Here is a 17,499-nt window from a genome sequence, read left to right on the forward strand (position 1 = left end):
CCTTGCCACTAACAAAATTGACGAGGCAATCCTCTTGCTCTTGTTTTAATTGTGTAATGCTCTCCTTCCGTCGCCATGTTTATTTCCGCTGCGGTTGAACTACAATTATATGGATTACAATGTACTCCGCGCGTGAGTTCTGCGTCACCACTCGCAACTGTTTGCTGATTGGCAAAACACTGAGCGAACCGAGGTAGGGGGATTTGGCCAGACTATGTGCGGAGCCAAAATCTTTGGGCGGAAGTACGTAGGATGGCGTCGCCAGGCTAATCCCAGAATATCAGGAGAGTGACTGCTGTTGTCATCTTGTCTGCTCAGAAATAGTCAGAATAGCATACACTAAGAATAGCATACTCAGAATACTAATACTCAGAATAGCATGAGTACTGCGAACAGAAAGATAGATGAATGTGTTGATCTGTGGCAAAGCAGGCCAGTAAACAGCTATAATTGGACTCCTGTTGCTTCAGAGGTGGATTCAGATTCCCGAATATCAGGAGAGTGACTGCTGTTGTCGTCTTGTCTGCTCAGAAATAGTCTTTGTTCTCACGTCGAGGCGCTGACGACACTGACACCACGTCTAGGGAAGTGCGTCGCATGCCAGCTGTTGTGAGACATTTCAGTGTAGCTAAGCTCCGATTAAATGTGAAGTATTGTTGGGGTGAGTGGACTGTGTTTCAGTGTTTGACGGTGGCTCTGTGGTGAAGGTGCCACAGAGCTGATGTGCATCTGTGTGGGCGATGTTGCCTCTTCAGATATGATGTTGCGGTTTAACTTCACGTCCCTACCTGACCGGCGTTGTTACGTGAGTCAAGTTATCTGCCATCTTAATAAACTGTTTTTCTGAGAGCTTTGTCAAAAGAGGCGCTGAAAGCTCAAAAGTTTAAAACACATCCTGTGTGCTCACAGATTTGGCTTCACATCTTGGATTTCTTTTCCTTTTTTTTTTTTTATTCTCTGCTTGTTGCGACGTAGCCGAGAAAGTTCAGGATTGCACTGGAAAAAATCAAAGTCTTACCAGGTATATTTGTCTCATTTCTAGTCAAAATATCTCATTATTACACTTAATATAAGACACAACTGCCTAACAAGTACTATTTCAGCATGATATAGGGAATTGTTTGAAGACAATACATCTGGAATATCTTGTTAAATGAAAAAGTCTTGAAAACAAATTGTTTTGAGTCGGATTTCATATGAAACAAGTAGGGGTGGGCGGTATGCACGGTATTATACCTTATGCGGTATTTTTCACCAACGGTAGAGATTTTTTTTGCCATACCTTATACCGCAATAGCTCATGAGTCCTGTAGATGGCAGTAATGCAAAGTTTTGAACATCCGCTTGGATATGCCGTGCGACAGTAATCGCAAGACAAGGTAACACGAGTAATTTGTTTTACCACCTGCGGGCTAACCATGCTCCGGAATATGAAACGCGTCAAAGCCGGTGTTCTGTCGATTTCTCCTACTTGTCGAGAATTGCTACTTTGTGGTTTTGCGCACACGCCGAGCCAATTTTCTAAGTTCCTTTTTTGACGCCCATAATGTTTTGCTACCCTGCGTCTCAGCTGGTGTGTAACGGTAACATCCTCAAAATCCTGATTTTTCTCTTTTGGAAGACATGCAAAGTAATAAAACACTTATCGTATTAACAAGCAGTTAGCTTAACATGCACAAATGTGGTGTCTGAAACATGACGCATATTTGAGCATGTTGAATAAGTGGAAGGCGCCTATGAAAGTTACGTTATTCAAGAGGCAGCGGCTTTTCTCTCACAGAGTTTATTCGAGGAAATGTACCTTTTCTTATTTTTTAAATATAAATATAACGTATATATTTTTTTATATTTCCTGTGTTTTCTGTTTTGCACAATACATTTAATTTAATATTGCTGCAAACATCCTGATTGAAAGTGTTTATTTGGTGCTATGGTAACCACTGAGAAACTGTTCTGTTGTAATTTATATACAAAAGTACCATACCGCGATATATACCGTATACTGTCAGTGGCTCAAATTTTACCGGGGCATACATTTTAGGCCATACCGCCCAGCCCTAGAAACAAGCTTTTTTGACATTTGAAGAGGTTTTTCAGCTAATTTCAAGATCACTTTTATCTCAAAAGTCCCAAATATCACATCTTATTTCAAGAAATCTTGACAAGCCGATTTTTACTAGTTCCATTGGCAGATTTTTTTTTTGCTTACTTCAAGCAAAACCGTATTGTATTTGTTGTTTTTCTTACTTATTTTTGGAGGGGCATTTTTTCCAGTGTGCTGCTTTGAATATTTGTGCGACTGAACTTTTTCTGATATTTTAGGACCGAATGTTTTATTACACAGATTATTGGATAATTAAATGAAAGAGCTAACTGTGAGATGGTGCTCCAAATAACTTGAATTAAAGCCTCTGTAAAAGAAACCTAATTTGGAGAAAATTAATTCAAGTGTTGAGTGCAAATGTAAAGAAGAACCCCTCCCTTCGTTTATTTACATGCCCCACAGCTCGTCTGAGTACAGCTTCTGTACTATTAATGAGACTGTCTAGTTTTGCACTCCTGGCTGCCGACACCAACAGAAACACAGACTCTTCTGTTAGCTCGGTGTGTTAAAACCTGGCCAGCATGACAGGAGAAAGCGCCAAAAAGTGCAAAACAAACATTTAGATGTAGGCTCGCGGCCTACAAAAAAAAAAGAAGAGAAAAAGAATCGTTTGGACGGAAGACGAACCCAGCTGAAATGTTTTTTCCCACTCAGACCTGCGTCTCTGTCCTCGTGAGAGGATTTCACACGGTTTTGTTAATAGCTTACCACCAGAGCAGGTCACAGCCTCCAGGTTGGAGAACTTTGTCAGTTAATTTGACATCATAGCCCAGAAAATGCTGCAAATACTCCTCCACCATTCCTAGAAATAGCTACGTTCTCGTTCTGTTAAAACATTAAAAACACGGGGGGGATAGAAAGGCACTCGAGCGTGTAAACGCTAGCGTTGCTTCGGAGGCCAGGCCGCTTGCTTTGATTTGGCTCATCGTATCTCTGTTTGCAGTGTACACTCGTGTGGGTTTTATGATATGAGCTCAGTTGTATTTTTACTGTCTGAAGAGAGCAGGAGAGCATATTAGCTGATGATGAGACAGCATGGAACGACGCTCGGTGCGTAGGTGTTTGAGATTGGTCTAGTCTGAATAATTTCTGGCCATATGAGTAACATTTGTGCGTGTTCCTCATCTGAATTTTCATCAGCTTTGGCCAATGGTTGTGTCTAGGCCATATGAGTCTGTGTAGGAATTTGGATTTTCTGTATTTTTATAGCCCGCGTAGGTGTGCGTAAGCATGAGAGTCTCAGCATCTGGGTCAGAGCGTATGGATTTTCTGCTGTGTAGGTGTATGAGATCACAGCAGCCTTCGTATGGAAGCATTCAGGCTGGTGTGTGTGTGTGTGTGTGTATGTTTGTCGGGGGGAACAGATCAGCCCTCTGGCTGATGGCTTTAGGCCAGTTACAGATAGGCCAGGCAACACAATGCCTCGTCTGTTCCCACAAGTCCAAACAGGCCTTCACAACATCCTATTTATAGCCAAACACTCTGCGCAAACTCCATTCATATTTCTCAGGTTGGATGTGTGGAGTCAAGCATGTGGAGATGCATCTTCTTTTTTTTTTGTTTCCTCACTGAAATCCGTGGTGCAGATTTTACAACCTGATCGTGTCCACATGCGCATCCGGCCCGTCAGTTGTGATGCTTCTCAATGTGTGCGCGTGTTACATAACCAGGACGTCTTTGTCAATAGATCCTCGGGCAGAAGGAGAGTTGAACAGGGCAAAAAGAAAAAAAAAAAGAACAGTACAGTACAGTACAAACACGTACGATATCCATGTGAGGTGTATCCATACTGCGTAGATGGTGTGCAGCTGTGTCACAAATCTCCTAGCAACAAGAGATAGGGCTTCTGAAGATATAGCTTTCGGGCACTAATGGGTAGGTATATAATAAAAGCAGGACAGCTACCTGAACATGACTGTTGTGGTGCATGTGTGCTTAGTATTGATTTCCTGTCAGTTTTCAGCCATTTAAAGGTATAATCATGAGTGATAACAACAGAAGAGGAGAGATATTTTCTCACTGAACTATATGTTGTGAGGGACAAAGCAAATTGGGATATCCAGGGCATCCCTTTTGTTGCGCTCGTCACTGTCCTTTTGTTTCCACTTTGTTGTTTTTTGGTTGAGATTCTGCATATTGCTCAAATTAGTGAACGGAAATGGAGGAAACAAGTGAGCAAAGCCACCCTGAGGAGAAAATCATAGCAGCAAATAATCTGACAGAATTTCCGATAAGCGGTGTTTGAAAGTATTTTCGATTTCATTAACTAGTGATGACAAAAAAGGATTCAAAGAGTTTCATTGCGGTGCTCTGGAATGCATATCGAGGTTTCTGAAAAGCAGGATGCTTAACAGAAATACTGTGCCAGAAAGGATAGAAAAGTATGAATTTTAAACTGATGATCCAGGGGTGGAAAAAGCATTGTTATTGGTAGTTTCATACTATCCTCTGTCATTTAATTATTAAGAACAATCACAAAAGAAGGATAATCTGTAGCTGCAGTCCTTATATCACACTGTTTAGAGCGCCATATAGTATAGTTTGACAGAAATCTGTTACATACAGAATTAAGAAGGCAGCCAGTCAGATCTTTAACTGACTGCATTTTAGAAAAATGAGAACTTCCAGCACCACTTTCAGCAGATACACACCGGTTGAATCAGAGATTAATCACAACACTTAACAATTCATTCCTAATCAGGATGAGTAGAGCTCAGAACGCTTGCTCAAGCACATTAATGACATTTCCTGTGTCCTGTGTTGGATCACAGCGAGGCTGCTGTCATCACAATAATAAAAAATCAAAAAAAGGATATATTAGAATGATAAGAATAGCACATATTGATAACCAGAGTGAGAGGAGACATTTGCTGACTTCTACTCCTGTTTACAGAATACTCTAACTGGTGTAACTTCATCTAATCATTCAGGCCTCATCACTTCATCTTTATCTACTAGCTGCTCCGAGACAGACAGACAGACACCGTAGCAATGAATTAGGGGATATACAGTGTGCGTTCAGCCTTTGAGTCTGGACAGCCAATCTATTATTCACTTACACAAACTTCATTTGTCTGCACCGTCAACCACAAAGATTGTAAGTCCCTCATTAAAATTTCATATCTGAGTCCATAACGCTGACTGACGTGGTTTGGTGTCCGGCACCGTGCACGGCGACCCTGCTCAACATTTGCGGTAATGAGGTAACTGCTCTAATTGCGTTTTCATGAAGCAGGAAGCCATCTTCCTCCCATGACGGCTATTACAGAGACGGAGGGACCATAAACAAAGGATATTAGGACAGACCAGTGATGGCTCATGAGGCAGTCGCCGGGGGCTAACTTTGTGTGACTCATAATGCACATCATGTGACTTTGATGGTGGCTGATGCACAGATGCCTTTAGCGCATATGTGAACACTGTAGAGAGACTAAACGTCAAAGTAGAGGAACGATTGGGACCAAAGGTTGCGGCGCAGTATGGCCAAAGTTCATTCGAATTAAAAGTCTCTGCCTTGCAACAAAACTTTGACTCAAACAGTGGGATGTTTTTGTTGCTCGAGACTGTCGCATTTGTATTGAATTGAGCTCAGACTGTTCATTGTAAATTCTAGGAGGCAGCAGCATCAGCCGATAACCACCTGAAACCACCCTCAATGTTTGCCAAACATCATCCAACTGCACTTGTGCTCCAGGGGTTACAACTATCTTCAGTCTGCTTCCAAACTCTTTTGGAAAGCCCTCCAAGCACTTTGGGGAATGGTAAAGCACCATATTACTGTGTGTGGTTTTGGGTGGAATGAATTTGTTTTGGTGTCCACTTACTTTTGGCTCTGTGCCCATGCCATTATAGACGTGTGGTTTTGGGCCATGTTGGGACTAGGGCTGGGCGATTTGGCCTAAAAATAAAATACCGATTTTCTTTTTTTTTTTTCGAACTGATGGACCATGTTCGATTTAAACCTAGATTTTTTTTTTTTTTTCTGTTTTTTTTTTCTGTTTTTCTCTAAACAAACCAGACCATGGCAAAATTTAAATACATATTTTCTGGGAATACGTATTCCTGCCTGCCACCGGGACCCTTTATTGTCATAAGGAATGGCTGTTGAAAATGCTGCTGCCAAGGTTAAAGAAAAATAAAGACAGGCTACGTCTGTCGGTGCCGCGGGGAATGTGATCGTATTGGGCAAAGTGGAGAGTTTTGCACGCGTTCTGGAATGTGAGAGAGTAAGCTACTACGGAGTCCCTTAAAGCAAAACAAATCTGTGGAGTCTAGAAATGTTTTTAAATCGCAATTTTTTTTCGATTCAGCCATTTCAAAAACCGTAGGAAAATAAAATTGCGGTTTAATATTTAAACCGAAAAAATCGACCAGCTCTAGTTAGGACTAAAAATACCACCTATGAGAGTTTTTTTTAAAAAATTGAATACTTTTTTTTTTTTTTTATGTCAGACAAACAAACAAGAACAAAACATGTAGCATCAGGAATAAATAGCTTTGAGTGAGCTCTTGAGGAGCTGCAACACATTGGCTGTGAGGTCAAAGCTAGAAATATGAGACTTGATACGACACAGTCAGCCTCTTGGTTGTTGTTTAGTTTTAAAAGTACAGATAAGTGATATTTTCATATTTATAAGATACAAAGTTATGGCAGTGGCAAATATAGAAGCAGTAGAAACACTACTCTACCATTTGAATTAGATTACAGATAAACTCGTGTTTTCTGGAGCAGGGAAGCTCCTATTTGTTTGGCTGCACCATCACTAAGCTGTTTAGCTCTTTCAACTATTAGCCAGTAGCTCCACTCTATCAATTTGACCCAGTTTGAAGGTTAATTAGTGTGTTTGTGTGTGTCTGTGTGATCGCATCGGTCTGTGACCATGTGCTCAACTGCAGGCCCATGACCCAGATCAAAACATCCGATTCAGCTATCTGAATGTCTTTCATATAGTTTTCTTTATTTTTTTTATTTATAGCTGAATAAACGCTGACTGCTCTGAACGGAACAAAATTAACCTTTTGTGCGGTCTTGTCTTTATCCAAGGTAATTACTGGTTGGCGTCATGCTTCACCCTGATTCATGCTCACAGTTACAATATGCAGAGAGCAAACTCTACAAAAGCCTACAAAGCCTAAGAAACACATACTTAATTTCATACAGAGACAGCAAGAACGAGGCAGAAAGAAATTAATTAAGAAATTAATACATGCTTTTAGCAACAATTGATTGCTTTTGTGCTTGCCATAAGATTAAATAAAGCGTCCATAATAAGTTATCTATGAAATTTTAATGCTCAGATAAGCTTCCAAATGTGTCCCAAAGTCAACTATCATGTTTTTTTTGTCAGAAAAAACTTAGTGATACAAAATTTAAACTACAGGATGAGTGAAAGATGAAAAATGCTAATTCAAAGGCAGCTACAATTAGCTGTTTACCATGGCGGCAAACACTTATTTTTTAGCTAGCCAAAATTATTTTAGTGTTAACCTCCCTTTGAAAAATGGAAGCTAGATAGCTAGGCTAGCTAAATCCAACTGGGTAAATTAAGTGCCAATCCTTCCAAGAGTTATTTCTTGGAAGCTTAGCATCGACTTGAGTGTCAGCTCATATATTTTCGCTAATTATTTCATAATATTCAAATGTTCCGCTTGCATTATTACTGTGCTTTATCTACGTTAGCCTCTAAAGCTAGCCTTAATGATGTTGATAGTGCTGATGTTACATGCTTAAGTCATACCTCCAGCAGAGCTGCCAACTCTCACGGTTTCACCGTGTGACACACTCTTTTGCCTGTTTTCACACGCACACACGCCACACATCACATTTCACACGGCAAAAAATAATAATGCGACCTTGAGCCGCGAATACTCCTCCCCGCCGCTAGTCGGCGCTAATGAGCGCCACTGAACCCTCTGCGCTGCATCCAGAGTCAGCAGCAGAAGAAGAGACACAGCGGGACAGCTTGAGAAAGTCTGATGGATGAGAGTAATACCACAGCCATTATAACGAACAGCCTTGCCACTCTGTATTAAGCCCCATTGTACCGGCTTTTTGGCTGCAGTTCCACCAGAATTCCACTGGGGGCGTCGGTGGAGACCAGAATGAATGGGGCCCAATGGGGCTAGATGCTACAAATGGTCAGTTTCACCTAAGTCTCCTCAAGAGCGCTCAGATTTGAATGTAGTTTCTGAGAGCTCAACATGGGTTTCAAGTCAAAAATCTACTGAACGAGTACATATATCCCTTTGATTTCTTACAGGTTGGCTTCTTGTTGTCCACAACGCGCTAGCATTGTGCTAATGACAGCTGGTCGACCAGCTATGTATGACGTCATATACACTTCAAATCCTTTTTTTAAGCAAATGAGTGGCTCTAAAAAGCTAAAACTCAGCCATGGGTATTTTCTAAACACCCTCTTTCGAAAACAACATTCGAATTACTAGAGAAAAAATTATATCTTGAGATAAGGGCACGAAAGGGCGTATAGCTCCATAGGACTCCATTCATTCTGGTCTCCAAAATTGGGCGCCCCACGTGGAAAGAGGGTGGAACTGCAACCAAAATCGCCTCGTTGGAAACCGGAAATGCACCGTGAGTGGCGTATCTGTCCTATTATAGAATCTGTGGTAATACATTTACAAGGTATGTTATTGTTAAAGGCATATTCCGGTTTTTAGCACTTTGAGCCTTATTTTGAGTTTGTTTATGATGAACTATATCAGTTCTGGTGCTAACTTGCACAAAAGTCTGTGTTTGGCGAAATGCATTATTTTCGCTAGCTACTTTTGACTGCTGGTGTTTTATTTTTGTGGGAACTGTGCAGAGCTAATAAATGCTTGTTGCTAATGCTAAGTAGTCATCCGCCTACATTTTTCAAAAATTGTACATTTCCACTTTTATTGTTCACACTTTTCACACTTATCTTTGCAGTGTGCACTTTCAAAACTTCATCAGTTGATATTTTATACAAAATGCACCCAAACTCATCAACTTACAGATCCTGAAATTTCAGAAACACATAACACACATAAAACATCTTTCTGTGGCAATGTCTGCTTGGGCCTGGGATAATGTTGAAGTCACCAGAAACTTGAGTGACTTGCATAAAAAAATCAATTCTCAATCTTGCCATTATGGTTTACATTAAAAAAAAATCAGAGGGCTGTGAATCAGATGGGATTTGCCATTATTCACCCCAGAATTGGTTAAAATGCAGGAAATTGCATCTAAGAAATAAAAAAATTTCTGGGGGAAGACCCCCAGACCCCTCACACAAATGAGGTGTCCCTCAAACTTAGTTGGTGGTGGAGTGGCAAATTGTGTCCCCACCAATGTCAACACCATTATTACGCCCTTGCAGCAGAGTGTCTAATCCCTCTCTGATTGTTGATTTGCTGGAAACGGCTTGTCATTACGTCAGTCGGTACGTCAGTCGGTACGTCAGTGACGTTGGTTTGCCAAGGCGAAATCTGATTGGTAACGCAGCGCTGTCTCACTACAGCAATGTAGTGTTATTCGATTCAAGCGAATTTAGGATTTGCCATGTCTAAATAGTCACCCTAAAATCGACTAGAATGGAAGAAATTGCATTTAAGAAATGCAAAATTTTCTAGAGGAAGGCCCCACACTCTGCACTATTGCATATTCATAAAATGTATACATGTATCTACATCATATCTACACAGATATATATATATCTGTACTGTGGAACAACTTCTGATGCGTGTCGCGAACCGACCCGCTGAAATCTCACTCCAAGGTTTTTGGAAAAGTTGGCAACCCTGTACCTCCAGTCAGTTGAAAAAACTGAGTTTACTTACATTTTTCTTGAAAGTACTATTTAAAGGGACACTGTGTAATTTCTTCCCCTGTCTAGTGGTGCAATTTTATTTTGCAAAGTCGAATGAATTTGCTCTCTAGTGCCTCGCGTTTTCAAATGTGCGCTGCAACTTCTTGAACTACGGCAGGCGGAATGTGTCAAGATTCAAGAAGCTATAGCTTCAGACTCATGGTCCATACAAACAAAAAGAAATCAAGACACACAGTATAAAGGATTACATAACACACATACAATAACACTATAAATACAAATGACAGATAACATGTCAGATAACATAAGTTGACATAGCCTTTGGTGTGCAAGCAATGAAATTAGTCATATTCCGGGAGTTACCGGACGTGACGTCGACGCAGCGGTAACGTTAGCAGCAGTGTGTAGTTGCTGGAAAGTGTTCTTTTAAATAAACTCCCGGTAAACTTATAAACTTTCTAATGCCTCGTTTTGTGAGTTAAGAGCCTATGTGTACTACGGCATAAGTTTGGTAACAATCAATGCATTATTAGTGGGATAATTTACGAGATAAAATCTATTTACCATTAGCGCCAGTAATAAGCCATTCGGCGGAAATGATGTCACAATGACGTCATTTCCGCTTGCAGGCCTGGCGGGGAAAACGCGATTCGAAGTGCTTTATGTCCATCTCGGCACTTCGTCGTTTTTCATAGACCGGAAGGACATGGCAGCCTCTATAGAGCTTGCCCGCTCTATGTAGATACAGACAAGTTATTCTTCACTCAGGAGGATAAGTGAGATTGTTGGCAGAGATAATTTTACACCAATGAGGACTAATTTATGAATGAATATGTTGATTTGAGCTAATAAATGACTTAATTTATTACATAGTGTCCCTTTAAAGAATAGTAGTCACAATTGTACTAAGCACAAAACTGTGACTTTGGTGAGTAATAACCTACATGTGCTGCAGCTGAGCAACCCTGCTGATACACCATCATGTCCGGAAAAGATCTGGTATCTGAAGTGTAAATAAAGAACATTGTTACTAGAAAATAACATCATTCTGTCAAGGAATGATATGTTTTAATGAAAATAAAATTAATTATTTTCCTTCTTTTTAGTCTTGACTAAAATTATTCAGTGGGAGTAATTTAGCTTGGGAAAAAGCGGTGGGAACACAAATGTAGTTGGTACATCTGAAATACAGCGTTTTTGAAACATTGTTAAATTATTATAGATATTGTTTTTTGACTCGGAAACATCCATAAAACAGGCATTTTTTTATTTAGCCAAGCAATTGGGTATCTGTTTTGTATGTATCGTAACAAACCTAACAGCATGTCTCAATAGAAAAAAATAAAGATAAAATCAAAACTGTTCATCTTCTTTTAACTGATAAATGAGAACTGTATAAAATCCAGTCGAATACACCAACGTTCGCGCTGATCTTTCTGGAGATCCAGTGGATCGGGATCTGACCTTTTGTCAAAGCTTTCACTCACCTACAGACAGACAGAGACTGGAAGTCTGAGTGGAGGTGAGGTCATGATGGAGAGAACAATAGGTGCCCTGAAAATGAAAAGAAGAACTGAGCTGAGCCGCGGAGTGATGGACCGCAGAGAACACAAGGAGAGAAGGGGCCGAACTGATCTGCTGTGAGACAGAGCGAGCAAAATCTCTGCTTCGTGGGGAGCCGAGGGGAGCTTTGGCTCCTCTCTGGGTCTCCATGGTGGCTACTGTTGTGCCTCCTTTCTCTGCAGGCATTTGTCGCTCATTTTTGTCTGCGTTTCTCATCTTTTGCTCTGCGCTTTGTACAGCAAAAACTGCCAGTCTGTGCTGTTGTGTTCGACAAGCCACAGACCCCCTCAAAGAAGAAGTGAGAGTTGTTGGGAAGATGCATTTCTGATTTCATACGTTACTGTTTGCTGATAAAAACAATGATGCCAATCGAAGACGCCGCCGCGTCAGGGTTGGTCGGTCTTTGTCGTGATCCTGCACATTCTGTTAGGTTTCGGGTGTTTAGAAAAGCGCAAATGTTTGTTTGTGGCTCGCAAATTTCCATCAGCCGTGTGTTCTGTATTGCCCGTGAGCAGTCGAGCCTCAGCGAGCATGCGGTGAAAAACTGTGTATGACTGTGCCGAATAGCAAAAAAGAAAATTTGATCTCAGCAGACAGTTTGTATGCAGGACTACACATTAACTGGGCCCAAATAAAACTGTCATGGCGGTGCCCAGGTGTGACAGGAGAAAAACACTGTAGACTATCATGATTTGCTTCAGGAGAGAGGACCGATTTAGTCCTGAAAGTGGTTTCATTTTTAACACCTGGGGTTCTCCGCTGTGTATATGTAAATATGTGTGTGTGTGTGTGTGTGTGTGTGTGTGTGAGAATCCCATTTTAAAGGATTTCTTCTCAATATACTGTAGCGTTACCGGGTATTTATATACGTATTAAATATAAGGATTTATGAGATGTTCTTACAGTCTCAAATAAACCTTACCTCGAAGTCAGGGCACCACCTACCTAGGTTTTGACTTAATTTAAGTCACAGTCAGGTAGGAAAACTGTTCGAAATCTTACGATCCTGGTGTTAAATTAATCTTTCAATTAATAATCAATTAATATTCAGTCTCATATCTCGCTACTTTCGTGAAGTTCTCGTTTTGTTGGACTGACATTACGTAAAGAAAGCATACGACACAATCTGTGATTATAACATATATATATATATAGATATATGAGCTGTTTATTACAATGATATGATCTTAGACATGAACCTTTAAACAAACAGGAGATGCATGGAATATGGGTGATTATATAAAACACTTAGTGAATATAAAATAAAATATGGGAATGGGGAGATACTGGATGTATTCAAATAGTTCAGGTTGGCTGACTATTTGAAGCTAAATACTGACATTTCGGATTAATTTATCATTCTGTGAAAGCCTCGAGACATCCATCAAACCCACTTTAAGGTGAAAACGGGTCGGTCTTACTGTGCTGAAGTTCTGCTTAGTCAGCTCGGAACATGGCAGCGGCCACGCGGGGTCCGAGGGGATTTCTCTTCCGCTCTCTGGGCCTTCCTGGCTGTGGTGGCTGACTTTAGCGGACTTCTCAGTTGCTTCTTTCACCGGGAAACCGAAACGATGGTGCCGAGGACTGTGGTTAGATGATTGAATCTTCTGGGTGTCAGTGGGTCCGTTGCTTCTCTGATGAAGTGAACTTAAGTTCACAGAAGATTAATAAAAGGTTGCTTGGAGTTGGCTTTCTTGGTAGGAAAAGGTGATGATGGCGTGAAACAGCGTTCTCGTCTCCGGGGTCTCACTGGGTTCTGGAGGGTTTCCTCCGGTCGTCCGCTGCATCGTTATCCACACGTCCTTCCGTTCTCTCCTGAGATTATGGGAAAACTCCCAAACTCTGGTGAGCTCTTCTCTTCTGCTTAAACCATCTCCAAAACTCTCTGAGCAGCTGTTCTCTGCTCAAATCTCCTTCTGAAACTCTGGGTTGGAACCCTTCTGGAACAAGAGGCAAGAAGCAAGAGAGCAGACGCCTGAAGCGAGCCAGCAAACGAGAGAGCTAGAGAGAGAGTGTTTTTCGCGGGTTCCGGGTTTTGACTCTCGGAGGCGGGTCTTACACTACTTTTTCAGCCAATGACATGCTTGAACTGTGTGCATGTCTGTGTAAGGTGGTCTGTGCTAAAGGGGGATTTCTGGATGAGACAAAGAACTCTGTGTTCCTCCATTACTCCCATCTCATAGAACATTTGTCTCTGTGATTCTGAAAACACCACATCTTGTTAAGATATGCAGATTAAAGATATAACATAGACTTGCAATATAAAGACATCAAAATAACACACATGATAAAGACAATGATGACTTCAAAATTCAGATGGATATCTATAAAATCGTGACACATGGATAGCGAACCACACAATGTTAATTTTCTGTGTTAACAATGGGGACACCAAACAAATACCAAATAGATACCGAAGGGACATCGTTAGAAGTTAATAGCTGCATATATCTTGCCCATTTTACTGAGTCCTCTGGGATTTAAATGTTCAACTAATCAACACTGCAGACCACTAGGGGGCAATGTGGTTCCATCAGGTAGGTTGGGCATTTTCCACCAAGATCAGTTCTTTGTCAATATTTAAGCCAGAATCGTACAAATTGTCTCTATATGCGTCTTGTGATCAAGCTGGAAACCTGAAAGAAATTGTACACGGTTATCAAACACATTTAATATAGTTTTAAGATTCGACTAAAAGTGAGTCTTATGAAGTCTTCTCAGTTCGTATGTAGCCATCTGGTCGGTTTGCTGGTGAAAAAGGGTGTTAAAGTGTCAACTTTCGAGTTATGGTCCAGATAGGATAGTAAGTGTCCCACTTTTCCAAGAGTGAGTTCTTTGTTCGTTAGAGTCTATCCCAATTTTTATTGCAAGCGTCTGTTGCTTATTTTTCACTCCCAAAAAGCTTTTAAGAGGGTAGAAGGTGAACGTAAATAAGGCAGTTTCTGTCTCTTTTTCCTTTGTGGAAAGAAAATGAAGATCTGGTTTATATCCACATACGTAAACATCCCCCACAGGAATGTTGGTTTTGTCAAAGTTTGAAAAACTCTTAATCCACACGGCACTGTGACTGCTACAATACTTACAAAAGATTGCATGACTACACCTAATATAAAGGTTGAACCCACAAGAAATTGACATCCAATTTCTCTCCAAACATTTTCTGTCACTAGCTGCCATTGGAGGACAGTGATGGAGGACCGTCCAACATTTTGACAGATCGCAATCTTAGAAACCTCATAAAGGAGCCTCATTAAGAGTTTTGATTTGCTGTAACGATCCATAACTCGCATCGAATTAGATCATTTAACACACGATTTATCCAGGAATGCTAACGAGTGTGTCACTCACACACCAATTAGCACATCACGGCCAGTGAAAGATTCGCTATCACACCCCAGGTCACTTTAACACGTGGGTCATAACACCGATCTTCCATTTTAAGGACAGCCGCTCTACTTCCTGAGCACGCCTGTCCACAGTTTACATGCCACATTCACATGTTTCTTTCCATGTTTAATCCATTCCAGATTGGTTTCACTCTGCAATTTATGCAAGCACAACAGCCCACTTATAACGACGTACCTGCCTCCTGTTGTTATCACCTGCGTGACCTCCCTGAAATACACATGGATTTCTTTAGAGAGAGGCGCTAGCCCGCGTTGGTGTGATTGCCTGTCGCCATTTGTTTGATTTGAGAAAAAAGGATAATTTCATTGTCACTGTAATTATGTTTATTATATAATTTCTACCAGCATCACCTGCTGTAAGCTCATTACTCAATGCTAGTTTGATTCACCAAAATGAACATCCTAATTCAGGACCAGTACTGCTGTGGAAAATCGAAATGGTACCGACTGTGACCCAACTCGGTTTTAGGAGAGTGGAAGTTCTTTTTCAGCTGATCAAATAAACCTGTTCTCCTGGCTCATTGGTTCTAAACCTCCAGACCTTTGTAATCATTTTCTCACTGCAAATGAAGGAAATCCTTTTTGTCAGACCAAGAAAAGGGTCCGTTTGGTGCAGAAGGTGGACTGGGGAACGTTTTCCACCTAAACATTTTGTTGCAGTGCAAGTATAAGTCTGTACCAAGCAAGTTATTGGTTAACGTGAGGAGTTTAGGTAGATGAAAACAAACCTTGGTGAGCTTGCTCTGTTAATCATATATATCGTCTGAAGAATCGTCACTGTCATGCGAACCCTGGTGTGCATTGAGACCGCTTGGATATGTTGGACTCGGTTTACCTTCAAATAAACTCTGGCGTGGTTCGGTCGCGATATGAACGGAACCAGAGACTTACACACATACAGTCCTTGATTGCAAACGGTATATTTATCCCGATGTACAGTATTACCTCGGAAAATGGAAGTTCCCTCAACCAAATATGCTTCAGAGAAGGCATCCATTCAGCATAGGACCTTATCCATGCTCAGATATCTGTGTGTTTTATGAAAGAAGATGAAAGTGTGATCAGCAAAGCAGGTCAGGACTGTAGAGCCTAAACATCAGCTCATTGTTTTAGCTTTTTGTGCTACAACCTCACTCTTTTAGATTTTCTCTACAATTACATAGGTAACAGCTTATAGTGCTGTCAAATTGCTGCCCAAGTTATTGCAGGTTTCAATGATAAAGGAGGGTTTTACAGCTGACAGAAATTCAGAGAAGACCCAAATGGCTGGCACCCAGAAACAGGAACAAAATGTGACATTTGATCAGAAAACTTAGTGGTAGACATGCAAAAATCAGACGGGACTAAACTAAAACTGAAGTTCAGGAGAACGAGAGGGTTGACTCCAATAAAAATGGCCGAGTCAAATCATTGTGTGCACAGACTTTGGGGAGACTGCAAATGAACACCCGGAGAATACAAGCGAAGTGACAAAAAACAAAGAGAAGAAACAAATTGGAATGAGAAAGCAATGTGGGTGGAGAAGGCAATCAAAAAAGGAAGACAACACCCCCGCCCCCAACAGGAAGAAAATCAGAAGAGGCCGTGTAAATCAGGAAGAAAGACGCCAAACAAACACCGACAAAGAGAGAGAAATGATTAAAGTGGGCTGTTGAATTACATGTGCTTTTTATCCAGACATTCAGCGCCTACTAGCTGAATCTAGTACCACCCTGTGTCCTATTATACCACAAGAGGTGACATGAGCACATCACAGTTCGGTGTCCCTTAAACAACGTACCGCTTCATTCCAACACGAAGGAATGAAGCGGTACGTCCCCCTCCATCTCTCACCTCAGACGTCTCAAGACTTAAACCCACTTGCAGCCGTGCGTGCTGCCCAAATTCCACTGCTTTAACCTTTCAGTATGTCAGCCATCAGCCTACATCCTCAATGTAGGTGACCTTAATGCTCGGTGCCCTCCTTTTGGCAGCGCTGCCTGTGTCTGGGCGTGTGTGTGTGCAGTGTCTGCGGGTCCGGCCGTGCCTCTTCGTTCAGAGCTGCAAACACGGGTGGCAGCAGGGGAGACCGCCTGAAAGAAAGGAGTCTGTCAGTCGGAATGTTTGCCCATTTCTCCTCCTCACCAGAGGGAGAGAAAGGAAGAGGGATGGAAGAAGTGAGACAAAGAGCCGCAGTCACGCTGAAAAGGAGGAGACTGGCAGGAACCGTGAGAAGGCGAGCGACAAGTCGGTAGTGTGATTGAAAGACGGATAGAGCGAGTTGGGAGGGACACAGAGCCGCCAGAAGGTGAGAGAAGGTAGTTAAGATAAAGCAAGAAATGTGTCCGTCTCTGTAGACAAGTGGCACAATTTGAAGACCAAGTCCTCTTCATCTTTGTTAAAGTTTCTCTTGCAATTTTCAACAGTTTGAGGCTAATGTACAGGGCTCTAAAAGCCCCAGTTCTGCTGAAAACTGAAGTCTGCTGCGAGCGTGTACAAATGGAAGCTGCTATTTCCCTGAGCCGTGATGGGACAGTTTGATTTACAGCACTTTCAGACCCCAAAAAATGGGTTTTCTAGCCACTTCGTCACGTTGAATTGGTGATGGAGAATGGCGAATCCAGGATTTCACCAA

General features: G+C 41.5%; 2 protein-coding genes across 4 annotated transcripts in view; one reads left to right on the forward strand and one right to left on the reverse strand.

The window, feature by feature from the left end:
- The window catches only part of LOC142368394 (uncharacterized), a 146,255-nt gene that overhangs the window by 89,279 nt on the left and 39,477 nt on the right, over positions 1 to 17,499 (reverse strand). The gene's annotated exons all lie outside the window — the stretch shown is intronic.
- ndrg2 (NDRG family member 2) overlaps positions 1 to 17,499 on the forward strand; it is a 41,180-nt gene that overhangs the window by 8,042 nt on the left and 15,639 nt on the right. The window contains exon 1 of one of the 3 annotated variants that reach the window (XM_075451880.1): positions 654 to 805. The exons of the other annotated variants lie outside the window; for them this stretch is intronic. The gene's annotated coding sequence lies outside the window, so the exon portion shown is untranslated. Of the gene's footprint in view, positions 1 to 653; positions 806 to 17,499 lie in introns of those variants that run through there. 3 annotated transcript variants of the gene reach the window in all.

The sequence above is a fragment of the Odontesthes bonariensis genome, chromosome 19 (genome assembly GCF_027942865.1).
Source record: "Odontesthes bonariensis isolate fOdoBon6 chromosome 19, fOdoBon6.hap1, whole genome shotgun sequence".
NCBI lineage: Eukaryota > Metazoa > Chordata > Actinopteri > Atheriniformes > Atherinopsidae > Odontesthes > Odontesthes bonariensis.